This window comes from Stegostoma tigrinum, chromosome 4 (genome assembly GCF_030684315.1).
Source record: "Stegostoma tigrinum isolate sSteTig4 chromosome 4, sSteTig4.hap1, whole genome shotgun sequence".
NCBI lineage: Eukaryota > Metazoa > Chordata > Chondrichthyes > Orectolobiformes > Stegostomatidae > Stegostoma > Stegostoma tigrinum.
Genome location: NC_081357.1, coordinates 107,367,919 through 107,387,112, shown reverse-complemented (window position 1 = coordinate 107,387,112; position 19,194 = coordinate 107,367,919). Strand labels below are relative to the sequence as shown.

At 41.1% G+C, this 19,194-nt stretch overlaps 1 protein-coding gene and 1 long non-coding RNA gene across 7 annotated transcripts in view; one reads left to right on the top strand and one right to left on the bottom strand.

Moving 5' to 3' along the window:
• LOC125452858 (glutamate-rich protein 1) overlaps nt 1–19,194 on the bottom strand; it is a 62,532-nt gene that overhangs the window by 13,649 nt on the left and 29,689 nt on the right. For 2 of the 3 annotated variants that reach the window (XR_007247612.2, XR_007247611.2), the window contains exon 1: nt 2,710–2,981. The exons of the other annotated variant lie outside the window; for it this stretch is intronic. The gene's annotated coding sequence lies outside the window, so the exon portion shown is untranslated. Of the gene's footprint in view, nt 1–2,709; nt 2,982–19,194 lie in introns of those variants that run through there. 3 annotated transcript variants of the gene reach the window in all.
• LOC125452859 (uncharacterized) lies at nt 943–17,796 on the top strand. Of its 4 annotated transcripts, XR_007247616.1 has the most exons (5): nt 943–1,321; nt 4,982–5,053; nt 5,133–5,334; nt 15,620–15,673; nt 16,470–16,796. It is a non-coding gene; the product is annotated as an uncharacterized LOC125452859 (long non-coding RNA). The 4 variants fall into 4 exon arrangements; XR_007247613.1 differs by lacking the exons at nt 15,620–15,673; nt 16,470–16,796 and adding an exon at nt 17,215–17,796; XR_007247614.1 differs by lacking the exon at nt 15,620–15,673.

Here is a 19,194-nt window from a genome sequence, read left to right as displayed (position 1 = left end):
CAAAGATCTATGAACCTGTAGCTCCAAGTCTGTGACACCAGTTGTTGTCTGCAACATTGTCAGTGGAAAGTTGTCAAATTGACTTTTCTTCAAATTTGCCTTCCAGAGGTCTTAATCAAAATAGTGCAGACTAAGTTCAAAACTGTACTTGTAGAAGGAAATATTACCAATATCCCTTGGTGGAGATCTGGGAGCTCTGCTCTGTGAGTCGACTGGGGAGAACACTTGCATTTTGTTTGAAATGTTTCTAAGGGATTAAAGTCTGAAAATACTGGACATAACTAAAACTTGGGTTTCTTCAGCAAAAGAGTCCGGGTTGATATTGGAATCTGATTCTGATCTGAGGGATTTCCTGAAACAAGTCTTGTACTGCTACAGTAATTGTTGTGTGGCATCTACTCTTGGTTTCCACAGAATTGGATGACAATCTATTGTTGTGTAAATTTTTTCTCATTGTTTAATTTGTAGCAGTAATGGACATAAGAATGTCTCAAATATTGGCTGAGAGGTCATCATGCTCTTTGTGCATACATGCTATTTGCTAAAGGGATTCCTAAACTTTATTATGCTTGTCATGGAGCAACTGTTTGTTTTTTGTGGATGCATTCTATAAAAGCAAGACATATCTGACATAATGCTTTATCAAGTTTTGATGACAAGTAATGTTTATGGAGGTCATAGATGGATCTTTTTTAAAAAAAAAAGTATTAAATTTTGCAGAAATGCTCATCCAAAAATCAGGTATTTAATTTTTTTCACAATGAAGATAACATACTGCAAAGGTATATTGCGTTTTTAGAGCGTAGCTAAAAAAATTCAGTTGTGCCTGATCTCCTTGTACATTACTGCTTTTGTTTGCTTGCTTCTGTCTGCTCTATTTGTTTTATATTTGGCCACTGACTGAAATCAATGACTGGTTACTAAACAACAGGTGACCCAGAATGCTCTAGAAAGGACAGCGCAGTATTACGCTTCTAGAAGTTTGTTGCCAGGAGCTGATGTCTTATAGGCACTTGGAAAACACAAGAAAGAGAAAAAAAAACTCAGACAGGACAAAATTAAATAACATTTATCTAAACTAGTATATGTTCTAGAGAGGCAGTAGATGTTGCACAAATCATGGTGTGAACAGTCAAATGTGCAAAGAACTGTCAGTGATGGAAAACTGGAGTGGTGAAACTGCGTAGGTTCTGGGGTCTTATACAAAGATAGGAGCTGCAATTTGGTGGAAAAATTTGACTTATCTGTTTAGCATGTAATTTTCCCTGAATCTACCAACCATAACTATATTCCTAGGACATCTGCAGGACATTGAGTGAAGGTGAGTTTAATGTATCTGTAAAATGTACCAAAGTTCATATAAACTTAAAAGACTTGAAATTTTTGCAAATTTGTTAATCATCAAAAGTATTGTCAATTATCATTGGTCAAGAGATTAGTGAACACTGTGTTCTTTATAAGGTAGGATATTGTAGATTATTAATAATATCAGCACTTTGCGGCAATATAAACAGGATTACAATGTGGTGGTTAACAATATTTTATATGCAAAGTGTGATATTCTGAAAAAAAATGCATTGTGTCACCTTAGAATGTTTGAAAGGAATACTAATTTCTAACTCAGATAAAGAATCCCACTGACACGTTAATAAAGAGATTAATGACGTGATGCCATTCCTGAGATTGCCAGAATTTATAAATTTTCTTAAATTATTACTAGCTATGAGCTTTAAAACTTCCTGTTTCTCTTTCCAATGTTAAACTTTGATCCACCTCTCTGGCTTTCTAATGCAACGCAGCAGTACTTACCTTTTGAGGAAGACTGTGTTAAACTAATCAGCACCACAAAAGGAGCAACACATTCAAAATTTTATAGTAACGTTATCGTTATCCATTGTAAGTTACTGTAACAAAATAGTTGACCTTGTTACATAAACTATGTCTATAAAATCCTACACATTACAAAATTCTAATTTATTAATATATTTTACCTGCAATAACCGTATTTCCATCATTCCCATCTGTCCTCGACTTTGCTTACAAATTGCTTAGCATCATTTAAATTGGTGGATGTAATTCAAGACATTGCAGTAGCAACCATTCATTAGTTGATTTCCTTTTTGTGTTCTGTATAAATCAGATTTCAACCTGAATCTATTTAAAATGTAAGCCAGGAGGAAAATGCCCAGAAATAAGACTTCCCTGCACCTATGCCACACAGAATAAATGGACACTTTAAAAGCTGGGTGCTTTGATATTGTGCTATTAGTCAAAACAATAAAAGCTGTCAGTGATATCAGTCATAAATGACATGTAGTGTTCCATTAGTAGTCTAATACTGATGGCATCTTAAGTGCAGTCAGGAGTACCTCATTCGGAGCATCAAGAATGGCCTGAATGTGGCTCGATATTTATTTTAGCTTAAAGCAAGTTGCATCATTTTCCATAATTTCAGAAAATATATTAAAATAATTCAGAATAAAATTTGCAAAAGCTCAGCTAAAAACATCAGGAAAGGTCATGGAGTCCCACAAAAGTTAGTTTAATTTATTAACATAAATTTTATCATTGTATAACATAACTGTGTGTACATGTGAATTCAGTAATTTTCACATGCAAGAACTAAAAGTTATTATACAAAACTAAAATACACCGACTTAAACTTCAGACAAGTTCTTCACACTCAAACCGTCCCTTTCTAATGCTCACCTGCAGCAGTCTGATGTATCCAGGTATCACTGTTCGTAGTGGAATAAACATTTTCGATCAAGTTTTTTTTGATGCTGTAGAGATATTGGCGGTTGCAACTGAATTATATTTTTAGTGGGATCTTTTGATTACAAAATTTCAGTCTTTTTGCATTCAGATTAATATTATTTAATAAAACAGTAAATTATACTGTGGTGCACTCAATCGTCTTGTGAGCTCTTTATATACAAGCTTCAAGTAAGAATAAACTGGATAAATTGCATGATCTGTCACGTGTTATCAATCTGGGGTGCTTATATGTCGGCAAAAGGCCTTGAGCTAGAAGGCTAAGACTGTCTGCAATACATTTACAGAGATAGGCTCAGCTTTATCTGATTTTACACAATGTTGATGTTCAGAATTGAAATATAGGACGTTGTGCCTAAATGCTGGCAAAGAGCCAGCATAACAACAGAAAATTAGCCCATCTGTCTCATTTTCTTTATTACTGATTACCCACCAGTGCTAGTTGCAACCCTTGAGGTAATTTGGTGGTCACAGTGGGATTGAGTGTTGAGTGTGGAGTTGGGCAGAGATTTTCAGAATGCGGCTTTCAGTTGGGAAAGAATAGGATGTTTCTGATGGTATAGCTAGTCTGTGGATTTAATTTAGAATCAGAAGGAGCAATCCTGGTTTTCCTGGCTCCACATGAAAGGAAGGGGAAAAATCTTAATCTAATTTTCAGATTGCAATCTCCAGCAGTATCTGAAGAATCTGACTGCAGCATAGTTTAGAGTTAAGGTGACTAGGAAGGAAGGCTAACCAATATTGCAGAAATCTGCTTCAAACATGGAATGTCTGCGTACATAACAGATTGAACTTGCAATCGATGCCCGTTTCATCTGTGTGGCATAGGTGCAGTGTAATCTGATTTCTGGGCATTTGCCTCCTGACATGTTTTAAATAGACTCAGATTGAAATCTGATTTATATAGAACACAAAGAATTTTTAAAATAATTCTGCATTTCTACTAGACAATCACATTTTTAATTTGATAAAGTTGAACCAGTGTAGCCGGAAAACGGACAGCTACAGAGTTTATCGGAATAAGGATAGTGCAGTTACTAAAGTAGAAGGTGTCTCATGTGAGACTGGTTAAGGAGGAAAGAGCCCATGGTATCCAGGTAATTTAGCAAATTGCATCCTTAACTGGCTTAGTGGCAGGAGGCAGAGCATGATGGTCAAAGATTATTTTTGAGACTGGAAGCCAGTGTCCAAAGACACACCACAGGGTTTGGTGCTGGATTCCTTGTTTTTTTTTTGTCAAGTAAATTAATGATCTAGACACAAATGTGAGCTTGGAGATGACATGAAAATCAACGGTGTGTTAAAAAGCAAGGGAGAAAGGATTAGACTACAAGACAGCATTAATGGACTGGTCAAACAGCCAAAAAAGTGTCAAATGGAATTTAGTTTGGAAAGGTGTGACATGATTTATTTTGAGAGGACTAACAAGGCAATGGATAATATAAAGGACAGAAGATCAGAGGGACCTTGGTGTGCATATCCACAGATCCTTGAAAGTCACAGGGACAGGTGAATAATATAGTTAATGAAGCATGTTTGTGGAGGCATTGGAAAGAAGAAGTGAAGTTATGATGGAGCTGGATAACTTGTTATTTGGGTCACAGTTGGAATACTGTACACAGATCTGGTTGCCATGCCAAAGGAAGGATGTGATTGCAATAGAGAGGGTGAAAGGAAACTCATCAAGATGTTGGCTGGACTGGAACATTTTCAGCTATGGAAGAGACTAGTCTGGATTATCTTGTGTACGAAGTTAAAGTAGCATAGATAGGAATAAACCTTTACGCTTCAGAGATGGGTCAACAAACAGCAGCATAGATTTATGAGAAGGGGATTTAAGGAAGAATCTTTTTACCCACAAGAGATGGGCATACAGAACACACCTTTTGAAAGGACGCTAGAGATGGGAACCTTTTTACCCACAAGAGATGGGCATACAGAACACACCTTTTGAAAGGACGCTAGAGATGGGGCCCATCACAATGGTTAAGAAGTACTTAAATCAACACTTGAAATGTTGTGGCATACTGGCAACAGGCCAAAGTGCTGGGAACTGGCTCTAGAATAGAAAGCTGCTTGATGATTGGTGCAGACATGATGGGCTGAAGGGCCTCTTTTCATGCTTTATGACTCTATGACGTGTTGCATGATTTCACAATTCAAACATACTTCAACTCCATTTATCTACCTTACTTTTTCTTTACAGTTTTATAACAAACTGTCCACAGTTACTCCCAATGGATTCCCGAGTTTCCACTTCACCTAGCAACTTTAAAAGGTACCTTTCTCAGTTTTAAGTGACTTTCTTAGATTCAGCCAAATGGGCTGCTCTGATGATTCTTATTCCTCTGTGCCAGAACGAATCCACAAATATCACAAAAGGAAATGTAAGGATGTGCCTCTTTGACGTGAAGCCATCTCCTACCCATGTCTGTCTGGTGTAGCTCACAAAGTCAAGAATTCTCTTCTCTCTGCAGACCATAACTGCTGATTACCATAATGCATATTGTAGGAAACACTACATCTGATCTGAAAATGGCTCCCACTGACTTCTCTCAGGTAACATGAAATACATTAATTTTGTATCTTGGTAGAAATGCTAATTAACTATTCTCAATCTCAACTCCGTTTAGAAGTAAATGAATTGTTCACAACACAACTGTTCATAATCCAGTGCCTTCATCACCTCTCTGGGATTTGGGATTACTTGGGGTTGCCGCATTGTAAACTCAGAAACTGCTGCCATTCTCTTAAAGCATAAATACCTTGCACTTTCATCTCACTGAAACAATCTCGGCCTTCCTTCGATCCATATGAAACCATGCAGGTTTACTATTTTGAAGACTTTAGAACAAGTTTTGTTATGTCCTTCATTTACCACAGATTTAAAGACAGGGTTAAAAAATACTATGACCTTATCAAGCTTATAATTGTAACATACATAATGGGGGTCCAGCAGAAGATAATGTAGTGAATGTTGCAATCTACCTTCCCTGGGCTGTGCAAAGGCCAGTTCCCACTCACCACAAGGAAAATACGCTTTATGTATCTCACTGACACTTTTTGAAGGGATGGGTTAAAAATCTTCACACACTTTAAAAACATTCACACATAAGACCTCAACTTGTCCTGCATTCTCAATTAGACCCTTAATATGCTCCGTAGTGGGAACATATGTTTTACATTGACATGTTGTGGAACAACCAGGAGCAGAGACCAATAGCAGTAGCAATAACATTTTTTTAAGGACAGGTACGCCTGTAACAGTAGACAGGACTTCATCAAATTATTTCCACCAAAAGATTAAATTTCCAACACTTAAAGGGGATAAAATGGTTATAGTTTATTTTAACTTTCTTCTGACTGATCACTTTTGATGTGGTAAAACAAATTAGCAGAGGAACCGTAGTTATTTACCATAGTTGATCATGTGTGGCATAGTATTTACTGGGCCATTGCATTGTTTATGTGTTGGGAGAGTGGCTGGCATAAAATTTCGTCAACATGTTTTAAGAAAACACACTTAATCCAGATTCCACAGGCTAGAAAACTGCAGGTTCAGGAAGTCAGGATGAAGCCTGATGTGAACAGAATCATAATTTTTCTTATTATATCTGCTAAAGATATATTTGTTGTACAAAGGAAAACGGCATTAATATTTTGAAAAGCAGTAACTTAATGATTTACTGTGCAATGTTGGAAATTTCCAAAGAAACAAATATTGATTATTGACCAACTACTGACGCACATTTTACGTCAAACAGGTAACCTATTGTGCAAAGGACGACCCTTTTGGATACTTTGGAAGTAATTCATTGTGCAAAGTTAACATTTCCAAGAAGCAAAGATTGATTAGTTTCCATTATCTAATGAGTCAAACATTTGTACTAAATTAACAGAAACAATTTTCAGTTGAGATTTTCAAATATGAAATTAGATTAAAAAATGGTTTTCCTTTGAAGAAAATAAGAATGATCCAGGCAGAGAAACAATTTTTGAGAAAATGGCCAATGTGATTTGAACAATTCAGTTGTTCAGCGCAATGCCAAATTAGTTCTTCACTTGCCTGATCTGTTTATTAAATACTGATCCAATCTGTACATAGGAGCATTATTCATGATTTTGTATAGTCAATCCAATGGATTCCTAAAGAAAATACATATATTGTTTATAAGGGATACTGTCACAAGTTCTGGTCTATTTGCATAATACATTCATATATTTCTACTGAATCTGTATGATCAGTTACAGGGTATTGCTGAACTAGGCTGCAGTTCCAGATTCCAATTCTCATAGCACCATAAGATAATTTATTTTTTATTAATGTTTCTACATCTACGTGAAAGTTGTACGGAAATCATCACATTCCATGGTACTAACAGACCAACTTGTTGGGGTATAACCACAATGAAAATGTGTGGACAATTCTCAGTAGGAATTGACTGCATGCTAAATTTGAGGAGTTTCACGGAGAGTTTCTTTACCTCAGCTTTTGTGCTTTATCTCATGTTATTCACATGTTTTATGTGTACCAAACCTTTTACGTGCCCTTCTCACGTTATTACATGCTCAGTAATGGTGAAGGTATTCATCACTGCCAAGATCTCCCAACATTCCGGGTCCTAGGTCCATATTTAAAATACAGCTTTGCACCAGGTCAAATGCCGTCAGTCAAGAGATGCTTTTCATAATTAACACGTGTGAAAAATGACCACAGAGATGGATGAACAAGTTAGCTCCCCAATTTGCTAACAAGGAACTGGAGCTTCGCACTACCTTTACCCTTCCTACAGCCAACTCCGAACAAGGTTCATGATCTACCACTTTCACTATTGCATGCAACATCTTCCCTCATTCACTCTCACCTTCACCTGTCCAATCCAACACATTAGTAACCCTATAATGGTGTGTATCTGCTACTCATTCATTCAGAGTTTCTCATCACCTATTGCTCACTTGCACCAGTTCTAACAGCTTTGTTAGTCACTTTTGTCTAACTCAATCCCTCCCTTTGTCTTGCTTCAGGGGAAATATCCCTCAATAGGGCAAAGAGAAAGAGAGAGAGAAAAGATATGTAGTCGGGTGTCCGATATCTATTTGCCTGCTAGCTTTGAGAACAGCATCCATGCCCCAGTGGGAGAGAACCATGCAGTGATGTCAAGACTATAATGTCCCCGCAACCAAGTAAGATTCATGTTCGCTCCACACTGCCCTCCAACCCCACCACACCCGGCACATTTTTCCATCCCCACCCCGTCTGCTTTCCGGAGAGACCACTCTCTCCGTGACTCCCTTGTTCGCTCCACACTGCCCTCCAACCCCACCACACCCGGCACCTTCCCCTGCAACCGCAGGAAATGCTACACTTGCCCCCACACCTCCTCCCTCACCCCTATTCCAGGCCCCATGATGACTTTCCACATTACGCAGAGGTTCACCTGCGCATCTGCCAATGTGGTATACTGCATCCACTGTACCCGATGTGGCTTCCTCTACATTGGGGAAAGCAAGCGGGGGCTTGGGGACCGCTTTGCAGAACACCTCCGCTCGCTTCGCAATAAGCAACTGCACCTCCCAGTCACAAACCATTTCCACTCCCCCTCCCATTCTTTAGATGACATGTCCATCATGGGCCTCCTGCAGTGCCAGAACGATGCCACCCGAAGGTTGCAGGAACAGCAACTCATATTCCGCTTGGGAACCCTGCAGCCCAATGGTATCAATGTAGACTTCACCAGCTTCAAAATCTCCCCTTCCCCCACCGCATCCCAAAACCAGCCCAGTTCGTCCCCTCCCCCCACCGCACCACACAACCAGCCAGCTCTTCCCTCCACCCACTGCATCCCAAAACCAGTCCAACCTGTCTCTGCCTCCCTAACCTGTTCTTCCTCTCACCCATCCCTTCCTCCCACCCCAAGCCGCACCTCCATCTCCTACCTACTAACCTCATCCCACCTCCTTGACCTGTCCGTCTTCCCTGGACTGACCTATCCCCTCCCTACCTCCCCACCTATACTCTCTCCACCTATCTTCTTTTCTCTCCATCTTCGGTCCGCCTCCCCCTCTCTCCCTATTTATTCCAGAACCCTCAGCCCATCCCCCTCTCTGATGAAGGGTCTAGGCCCGAAACGTCAGCTTTTGTGCTCCTGAGATGCTGCTTGGCCTGCTGTGTTCATCCAGCCTCACATTTCATTATCTTGGATTCTCCAGCATCTGCAGTTCCCATTATCAAAGATTCATGATCTTGTTTTGTATTGCTATCTCATTACTGCTACTATGAAGGTATGGAAATTTGGTGGAGTGAGCAGACATGTGATATATGAAGCTCACTGCAGAGAAGTGTAAGGCAGAAAGAACATGGAGTGACTATGTAAAACCAAGAGTACTGATCTAAAGGATGCACAGGAGCAGAGAGACCTAGATATATGTGTGCAAATGTCATTAAAGGTCATAGAACAGATGGTGAAAGTGGTTGAAAAATCCATGGACACCATATGATTTATTAACAATGACAGAGAATCCAAGAACAGAGATGTTACAAGTGAATCTGAATAACACACAAGCCAGATCTCAGCTGCAGCATTGTGTACAGCTATGGGAGCCACATATTGGGAAGAATGTGAAAGCTTTGGAGACAGTGTAGAAGAGCTTTGCAATAATAATTCCAGTGATTGTATTTTATCCAGACTTTGGAAATGTCAGGCAGGCCGTCTTTTTTAAGGGAAGGAGCTAAGTGAAAATTTGATCAAAAGTTTTCAAAATCATGAGGATCTGATTCTGCTCACAAAAATAAAATCAACTTAAGAACTTGTGAAGAAATTATATGCAGGTTATATTTTATATAAGATTGGGCAATCTCTAACTGATTAAGAATGATTAACTATTTTTGGCTTTACTTGAAGTCCAAAGAAGCCACAGCAGATGTGAATAGCACTGTCATCTTTGACTCAGAAAGTGGATTCCAATCCTACAAAAATCAGGGCTGATATTCCAATGCAGTAAACGAGGGAATGCTACACTGTTGGATGAGGCTCCATTTGCCCTCTCAGGTGGGCATACCATGTCACTGCATATTTCGAAGAAGACTGGGAGAATTATAGTTGATGTGTTAGGCAATATTGATCCCCAATCGACATCACAAAGGCAGATTATCTGGTCACTAACATGTCATTGCTGCTTTCAGGAGATTGTTACGCACACGTTGGCTGCCACATTTCCTACACAACAATAGTGACTACACTTTATAAGTACTTAAGACACCCAATGGCCATGAAAGGCTCTTTTTAAAAGCACAATCTCCGTTCTTTTTATCTGAATATTTTATAGGACATAAAGAAAACACTTCCAAGATTAACAAGTACAAACTGCTGTAATGAAATTCCAAGGACTTTATGTAATTCCCAATGCAACACATTCTGAAACAAATGTCTGAGCCTTGACAACATCTAAATGGGGCAGCACGGTGGCTCAGTGGTTAGCACTGCAGCCTCACAGCACCAGGGACCCAGGTTCAATCCCAACCTTGGGGGTGTGGAGTTTGCACATTCTCCCTATGTCTGCATGGGTTTCCTCCAGGTGCTCCAGTTTCCTCCCACAGTCCAAAGATGTGCAGGGTAGGTGGATCGGCTATGCTAAATTGCCCGTAGTGTTCAGGGGGGTATAGATTAGGGTGATGCTTCAAGGGGCAGTGTGGGCTTATTGGGCCAAAGGGCCTGTTTCCACACTGTGGAGAATCTAATCTAAATAGCAGCTCTGAAAATTGCAAGGGCCTGTAACAATATTTTTATTTCAAAGAGAAAAGTATACATGAGAAATTACTTAATACTATTCTTTAAAAGTAGTAGGCAGCATTTACTCATTTTTAAATGCTGGATGCCAATCATAATTGGATGGAAGACAATGTGAATTCTATCTTAAAACCAGAACACTTAAGGCTACCTAAGAGTTGTCGCTGTTTGGATTTTCTTTTGCCAGGCTTATTCATTATTGTCATATTCAACTCTGAAAAAAAAATGTTCTTATTCTCCTGGTTCCCAAAAAAAGATTGCTGCTAATTGGCCATTGTTAAGTGGCAAGTGCATAAATTGAACAAGTTATCAAGAACTCCTCAATAGCATTATGATGAGCACACATTAGCCCGAGAGACTTTGCTGCAACGTAGAATGTAGTGTGTCAGACCACATATGGAATCCCTGATGCGGGTGACTTCCTGAGAAGTGCCTAGGAAATATAATTTTTTGATGGACAATTCCCCTGTATCTGGAATGCTTCAAATGAGTCCATGGAAATTGGACTGTTCTCTGTCAAGCTTAATAATTACCCAGAAACCATTAGAGGATTAAAATTGTATCCTCACCTCTGGTTTGACCGGACATAATGGCCACCCCCAAGATGGCCTGGGCTGAGCCAGGCAGGGACAGGACCCAGTTCAGCTTTACCCAATGTGACTTTACTAGACCCAATGAGGCAATGACATGACCCCACCCCAGTTGACACCCATCTCCTGGCCTTGCGTTTCTTGGCCACTTCCCCAACTACACTCCCCCAAATCTATATAAAGAACTCACCTGACAACAAACTCAGTCATTTATCTTTCCTCAGTAATATTGGATCGGAAATTGGCTGGCTGAAAGAAGACAGAGGGTGGTAGTTGATGGGAAATGTTCATCCTGGAGACCAGTTACTAGTGGTGTACCGCAAGGGTCGGTGTTGGGTCCACTGCTGTTTGTCATTTTTATAAATGACCTGGATGAGGGTGTAGAAGGATGGGTTAGTAAATTTGCAGACGACACTAAGGTCAGTGGAGTTGTGGACAGTGACGAAGGATGCTGTAGGTTGCAGAGACATAGATAAACTGCAGAGCTGGGCTGAGACGTGGCAAATGGAGTTTAATGCAGACAAGTGTGAGGTGATGCACATTGGTAGGAGTAACCAGAAGGCAAAGTACAGGGCTAATGGTAAGATTCTTAGTAGTGTAGATGAGCAGAGACATCGCGGTGTCCATGTACACAGATCCTTGAAAGTTGCCACCCAGGTTGACAGGGCTGTTAAGAAGGTATACAGTGTTCTAGCTTTTATTAGTACAGGGATCAAGTTCCGGAACCAAGAGGTTATGGTGAAGCTGTACAAAACTCTGGTGCGGCTGCACTTGGAGTATTGTGTACAGTTCTGGTCACCGCATTATAAGAAGGATGTGGAAGCTTTGGAAAGGGTGCAGAGGAGATTTACGAGGATGTTGCCTGGTATAGAGGGAAGGTCTTACGAGGAAAGGCTGAGGGACTTGAGGCTGTTTTCATTAGAGAGAAGAAGGTTGAGAGGTGACTTAATTGAAACATATAAAATAATCAGAGGGTTAGATTGGGTGGATAGGGAGAGCCTTTTTCCTAGGATGGTGACGGCGAGCACAAGGGGGCACAGCTTTAAATTGAGGGGTGAAAGATATAGGACAGATTCAGAGGTAGTTTCTTTACTCAGAGAGTAGTAAGGGAATGGAACGCTTTGCCTGCAACGGTAGTAGATTCGCCAACTTTAGGTATGTTTAAGTCGTCATTGGACAAGCATATGGACGTACATGGAATAGTGTAGGTTGATGGGCTTAAGATCGGTATGACAGGTCGGCACAACATCGAGGGCTGAAGGGCCTGTACTGTGCTATAATGTTCTATGTTCTAAGTTACTGTCCAAGTGCCTTTGACTCCTGAAAGATAGCAGCAAGCTTTGTGAAAAAATGGTTGTGCTTGGCTGGTTATACCACCCCTGTGTTGAGTGTATTTCTTTCCAGTTACCTTCAAATGCATGCACTTGGGACAGGTCAGACTGAGGGTCTTTGCTAGAAAAATTGTAACCAAGTTAATAGGTCATTTTAAAGAGGTGTCTAAATCTATTTTGACATTATTCAGAATAGTAGATCATTATATAAATACACTATAAATTCCATAATTTTAATCACAGTATAGAAGAGGCACGTACCTATCAAAGAATTACAGTATTACGTTGTTATGCACATGTATATAAAATGCCACATGACAGTTTATGGATCGAGTAACAAGATCATTTGTCAGCACTTTGGAAAGTTGAAAGAAATACACTCAATAAAAAGTGGGCTAAAAGTTTCATTATTTCAAAGATCAGAGAGTTAATAAGAATAACACTAGCCTTCAGCAGCTACCATCATAAATCTCAATTTCTTGATCAGTGTGATTACACTGCGATTTTACGCAACTTATGACGCGTCTGCGAAGGCAACTGACAAAATTACTAGGTGTGCTTGCTTCCACCTGCTTAATATTGAGGAGAAGGATTTTGGCAAAAAACAATGCCAATTGTGAGAATGACTTCCAAAACTTCTTCATCGACTACTAAATGGAGCTACAGGTCAATATGAGCAAGACCCTCCCAAGAGCTTTTACTTTTCTTTACATCACTTTTGAACTGATCCCATTCAGACACTGAGTAAAGAATGCTGAACCATGTCCATTAGGAATAGGAAAACGGCCATTTGGCCCCGTGAGCTGAGTCAAAATCCTGGAAGTCCTTCCTTTAACAGCATTGTGGGTCTATCTACAGCTCTTGAACTGCGGTGATTTAAGAAAGTAGCTCATCATCACTTTCTCAAGAGCAACTAGGGATGAGCAATATGTGCCTCTAGCGATGCCCACATCCGATGAATAAACAAAATAAAACCTTGATGCCTTCTATCATCCATTGCCACGTCCCACTGTTAATATTTTTTCAAAATGGCAAATAGAGCAGGTTAGAACAGCAACAAGATTGTATCTAAAATGAAGCAATACAACTGTTTCAAAGTACCTGGAACATACATTCAAAGATTACCAATTAAAATATATCATTGAAGACTATAGGCCAAGTGAAAATGGTAAACCTTGCCTTGCTGTTCTTTTGAGAAAAACAGTTTCACAGTCTTGTAGTTATCGTTAGCTGCCAGCTTCATCACAAGCACTACATCTGACACATGATCAAATGCCTTCTCATAACCATTTGACTACAGTGCAAGTTTTATCTCAGCTTTGCAACAGTATCATCAGATATGATTTACATCACAATAGGAGACCATCTGGCTCATTTTCAAAAATTATCTGTGGGACATGGGTGTCAATGTGTGGCCAGTATTTACAGCCCATCCCTAGTTGCTCTTGAGAAGGTGGTGGTGAGCTACTTGAACCACTGCAGTCCACCTGCTGTGGGTTGACCCACAATGCCATTCGAGAGTGAATTCTAGGATTTTGACCAGCGTCACTGAAGAAACAGCGATATAGTTCCAAGTCAGGATGGTGAGTGGCTTGATCAGGAACTTGAAGGTGGTGGTGTTCTCATGTGTCTGCTGCCAAGACCTTCTAGATGGAAGTCGTCTGGCATTTGGAAGAGGCTGTCTTAGGATCTTTGGTGAATTCTTGCAGTGCATCTTGTAAATCATTCATTGCAACTACTGAGCCTCAATGGTAGATGGAGTGGAATGAGGTGCCAATCAAGCAGGCTGCTTTGTCCTGAATGGTGTCAGGCTTCTTGAGTGTTGTTGGAACTGCACTCATCCAGGCAAGTATTTCATCAGACTCCTGATTTGTGTCTTGTAGATGATGACAGGCTTTGAAGAGTCAGGAGGTGGGTTACTCGCCACAGTATTCCTAGCCTCTGAACTGCTGTTGTAGCCTTTGTATTTACGTGGCAAGTCCAGTTGAGTTTCTGGTCAATGATAACATTCAGGGTGTGATTAGGACAAGGATTCAATTATGGTAATACCATTGAAGGTCAAGGGGCGATGTAGATTTTCTTTTGTTGGGGATGGCAATTGCCTAGCATTTGTGTTATTTGCCACTTGTCAGCCCAAGACTTGATATTGTCCAGATCTTGTCACATTTGAACAAGTATCAGAGAAGTTGAGAATGGTGCTGAATATTGGGTATCATTGGTGAACATCCCCACTTCTGATCTTATGGTGGAGGGAAGGTCATTGATGAAGCAGTTGAAGATGGTGGGGCCTAGGACTACCCCGAATGTACTCTTGCAGAGATGTGACGGAGCTGAGATGACTGGCCTCCAGCAACCACAACCATCATCCTACAAATGACTCTAACCACTGGAGAGTCTGCCCTGATATCCATTCATTTCAATTGTGGTAGGGTTCCTTGATGCCACTCAGTTGAATGTCACCTTGATGTCAAGGGCTGTCACTCTCACCTCACTCTTGGAATCCAGCTTTTTTGTCCACATTTGAACCAAGGCTGGAATGCAGTCAGGAGCTGAATGGCCCTGGCAGAACCAAACCAGGTGTCACCATGTAGGTTATTGCTGAGGTGCTGCACCTTCCATTACTTTACTGATCACTACAACATTGTGAATAGTGGCTTGTTGCACTAACCTTATTGTGTACATTTTTAATGCAAATTAACAATTATTGTGCTGACATTGCTCATGTCTTGTACAGCGGTAATTATCTATTCATATCATCTGATCAACTTCAAAACTTTGTTGATTCTTGGAGGGATAAATACTAGCACAGTTTTGTTTTACAAAATACCTTTTAAAGCTGGAATAAGGTTTTAGAATGAGTGTAAACTGTAAGCCTTGCTTGAGGGACAATGAAATGAAGAATGAGAATAGACTAAAGTAATAGTCCTCTCACTGACCATAGGATTTCAGTATTGTAGCCCTACCTCTGACCCACAGTAGGTGCCTGTAGAAAGGGTTTCAATAAATGTACCCAAACGCTTCATGCATGGTTCATGTCGCAAACACTAAATTATCATGGAACCTGTGATGTGACATAACCTGTGTTTCTGCCATAAAAAGTTGACTTAGCAATCAAACAGTGTCTTTTCTCTTGCAGTATACATTTGTGCAATCGTTCAAAATTTGGCACTCTTCCCATTTACTGATGAGGGTAAGATAAAAGTTTGGCAAAATGTCTTTCATTTCATTAAAATTCCAAGTTTCTTAAAACATTTTTTCCATTCATTTCAGCAAATACTCTGCTGCATCAAAGTCCATTTCCTAAGGCTTTTCTCATTTTTCAATATTTCAATTAAAATTAAAAGCTGGAAGTAGGAAAAACATTGATAGTGGCGTTACGGCGAAACGGCACTGAAAAACGTACTTCCATCTGCATTCTATTTTGCCAAGAGTGGAGTACGTATCAGAAATTCAACAAGAAGTTGTAAATACATAACAGACAATTGCTTAGTTAAGTTTAAAAAGTAGCACACTTTCCAATCTTGGAGATAGAAGTGGGAAACTCTCAACTGAAACAGAAAACTAGTTATCAAGCTACAATAATTTGAAGGTGAGCCTATCTCAAATGCATTTTGGTTACATAACTGTTACCATTTGTTTAGTCTAACTTAAATATTATTGATTCCTAATAGTAAGTGCTATGGCGTACACTAAGAGAGTAAAGCCACAGGTTTCCATGGTTTTAAGTAAACACAATGATTAAATAGTGCAGGCAGCAGGGCAGGGGGTGTTCAGGCTGCTAGCTATCCACTCTGACACATGACTGACCGCATCCTTTCTTATTCTAATCAAATTCATTTTCTTCTGTTTGTGGCTGGAGTGGTGGAGAGAAGGTGCGGGAAGATGTCAAGCAGTGGATTCGATCTGTTCCTTGTAGCCATAGCAGTTGCGGCTTGAGCAACTGTTCAAGCATTAACAGATTGGGATTGGTTCTTTTCCTTTGGTAGGATCTGCAATGGTGGTGGAGTGAATGATCCCTTGATCCTTGGGAGTTAATTTGCATGGTCCCTTGGTCCTTGGAAGTTGAGAATGGGACCTGGTCCTCAAGAGCTGGGTCACTCTCCTGGCTATGGAAATGTCTCAAGTATTGGCCATGATGAAGCAGCTTTGGAAGAGGCGATGTTCTGGGACTGCTACAGCATGCTTCCTCCTTGGTGTCGCAACCTTAGTGACAGCTTTGGCTGCTGTGAAGGTGTTTCCCATAGCTACTTATGAAATCAAGAAACTGTATGCATTTTTGTTTTATATTTTATGTAATTAAAATAATGCTGGATTATGGCAACTTATACGTATTTTACTGTATTTTCAAAAATACATGTAACAATAAATTACTATACTATTGAAGTAAGAATAGTACAATCGACGTGTACTTTTTAAAAAAAACTTAGAATTAACACGTGGCACTGTGATCGAACACCCAGAGTGCACATTAAATAACAAAGATGATCAAGATAAATCCTAACTAAAAACCAAAAGAACTGCAGATGTTGTAAATCCAGAACAAAAACGAAGATGCTGGAAAAGCTCAGCAGGTCTGGCAGCATCTGTGGAGGAGAAAACAGAGTTAACATTTCGGGACCAGTGACCCTACCTCAGATAAATCCTACTGATTTCTCAGGAACTTTCCCTGGATGTAAATGATGTAGTGGGTCATTAAATCTCATTTAACTTTACAATTCTTTGCTTTTATAGATGTGGCCTTGAAACATCGAGCTGGTCCATCATCGACTGCTTCAAGAACTACTTCTGTTATAATCTATTGTCCTGTATTCATGCCCCCCTGGGTTCTGAAAACTGCATCCAGTATTGCTCTCAAGGAGAACTCCAACTTCACCAAATTAAAATCTGCATTAATACTTCTAAGTTGCATCAAACAAAACACTTCTTAATGGCTTTTTCAGTTCCACTCTCTCAGCTGCACTGAACAATTTTCAGGCTTCTTCAGAGTCCCCCATGGCTTTCACTAACACAGAGGCAAGGACATTCCCACTTTTCACAGTTCTCAGAGCTTCCTCTTTGCTGCTTACTGATTCCTCAACAAATGCAGGGAATTTAATAGTACAGGATTATCCAACTACTCAACTCCTTTCTTGCAGGTCAGGAAAAAAAATGGTAATGCAAACATGGAGTCTGCACCAGCTGTTTCTCTTTGTCCCACAATCTCAAGCTCTTGAACTGCTTTTCAGTGACCGCCATGAATGGCCTTTTGGAAACACTGCTATAAACCTACTCTCATCAAAATGAACTGGTGCCATGTAGCTAGTCTTCAACCTTTTGTACCCCGTTACAATGTGACCATTTTACAGAATGCTAGCTTTATGTAGAGAATCCTTACCAAAAGGGAATTTGTCACAAAGGAAAAAGCAATGATCTATGACTTAATCATATAATGAGGGTAACTGATACAATCTCATCATGATAATAAAATGTGAGGCTGGATGAACACAGCAGGCCAAGCAGCATCTCAGGAGCACAAAAGCTGACGTTTCGGGCCTAGACCCTTCATCAGAGAGGGGGATGGGGAGAGCGAACTGGAATAAATAGGGAGAGAGGGGGAGGCGGACCGAAGATGGAGAGTAATGAAGATAGGTGGGGAGAGTATAGGTGGGGAGGTAGGGAGGGGATAGGTCAGTCCAGGGAAGACGGACAGGTCAAGGAGGTGGGATGAGGTTAGGAGGTAGATGGGGGTGCGGCTTGGGGTGGGAGGAAGGGATGGGTGAGAGGAAGAACCGGTTAGGGAGGCAGAGACAGATTGGACTGGTTTTGGGATGCAGTGGGTGGTGGGGAAGAGCTGGGCTGGTTGTGTGGTGCAGTGGGGGGAGGGGACGAACTGGGCTGGTTTAGGGATGCAGGCCCTCCGCTTCTTCCTGTCCCGCAGGCCCGACCAGTCCCCCTCCACCGACACTCTCATCCGCCTAGCTGAACTCGTCCTCACACTCAACAACCTCTCTTTTGACTCCTCCCACTTCCTACAGACTAAGGGGGTGGCCATGGGCACCCGCATGGGCCCCAGCTATGCCTGCTTCTTTGTAGGTTACGTGGAACAGTCCCTCTTCCACACCTACACAGGCCCCAAACCCCACCTCTTCCTCCGGTACATTGATGACTGTATCGGCGCCGCCTCTTGCTCCCCAGAGGAGCTCGAACAGTTCATCCACTTCACCAACACCTTCCACCCCAACCTTCAGTTCACCTGGGCCATCTCCAGCACATCCCTCACCTTCCTGGACCTCTCAGTCCCCATCTCAGGCAACCAGCTTGTAACTGATGTTCATTTCAAGCCCACCGACTCCCACAGCTACCTAGAATACACCTCCTCCCACCCACCCGCCTGCAAAAATTCCATCCCCTATTCCCAATTCCTCCGCCTCCACTGCATCTGCTCCCACGATAAGACATTCCACTCCCGCACATCCCAGATGTCCAAGTTCTTTAAGGACCGCAACTTTCCCCCCACAGTGATCGAGAACACCCTTGACCGCGTCTCCCGTATTTCCCGCAACACATCCCTCACACCCCGCCCCCGCCACAACGCCCCAAGAGGATCCCCCTCGTTCTCACACACCACCCTACCAACCTCCGGATACAACGCATCATCCTCCGACACTTTCGCCATTTACAATCCGACCCCACCGCCCAAGACGTTTTTCAATCCCCACCCGTCTGCTTTCC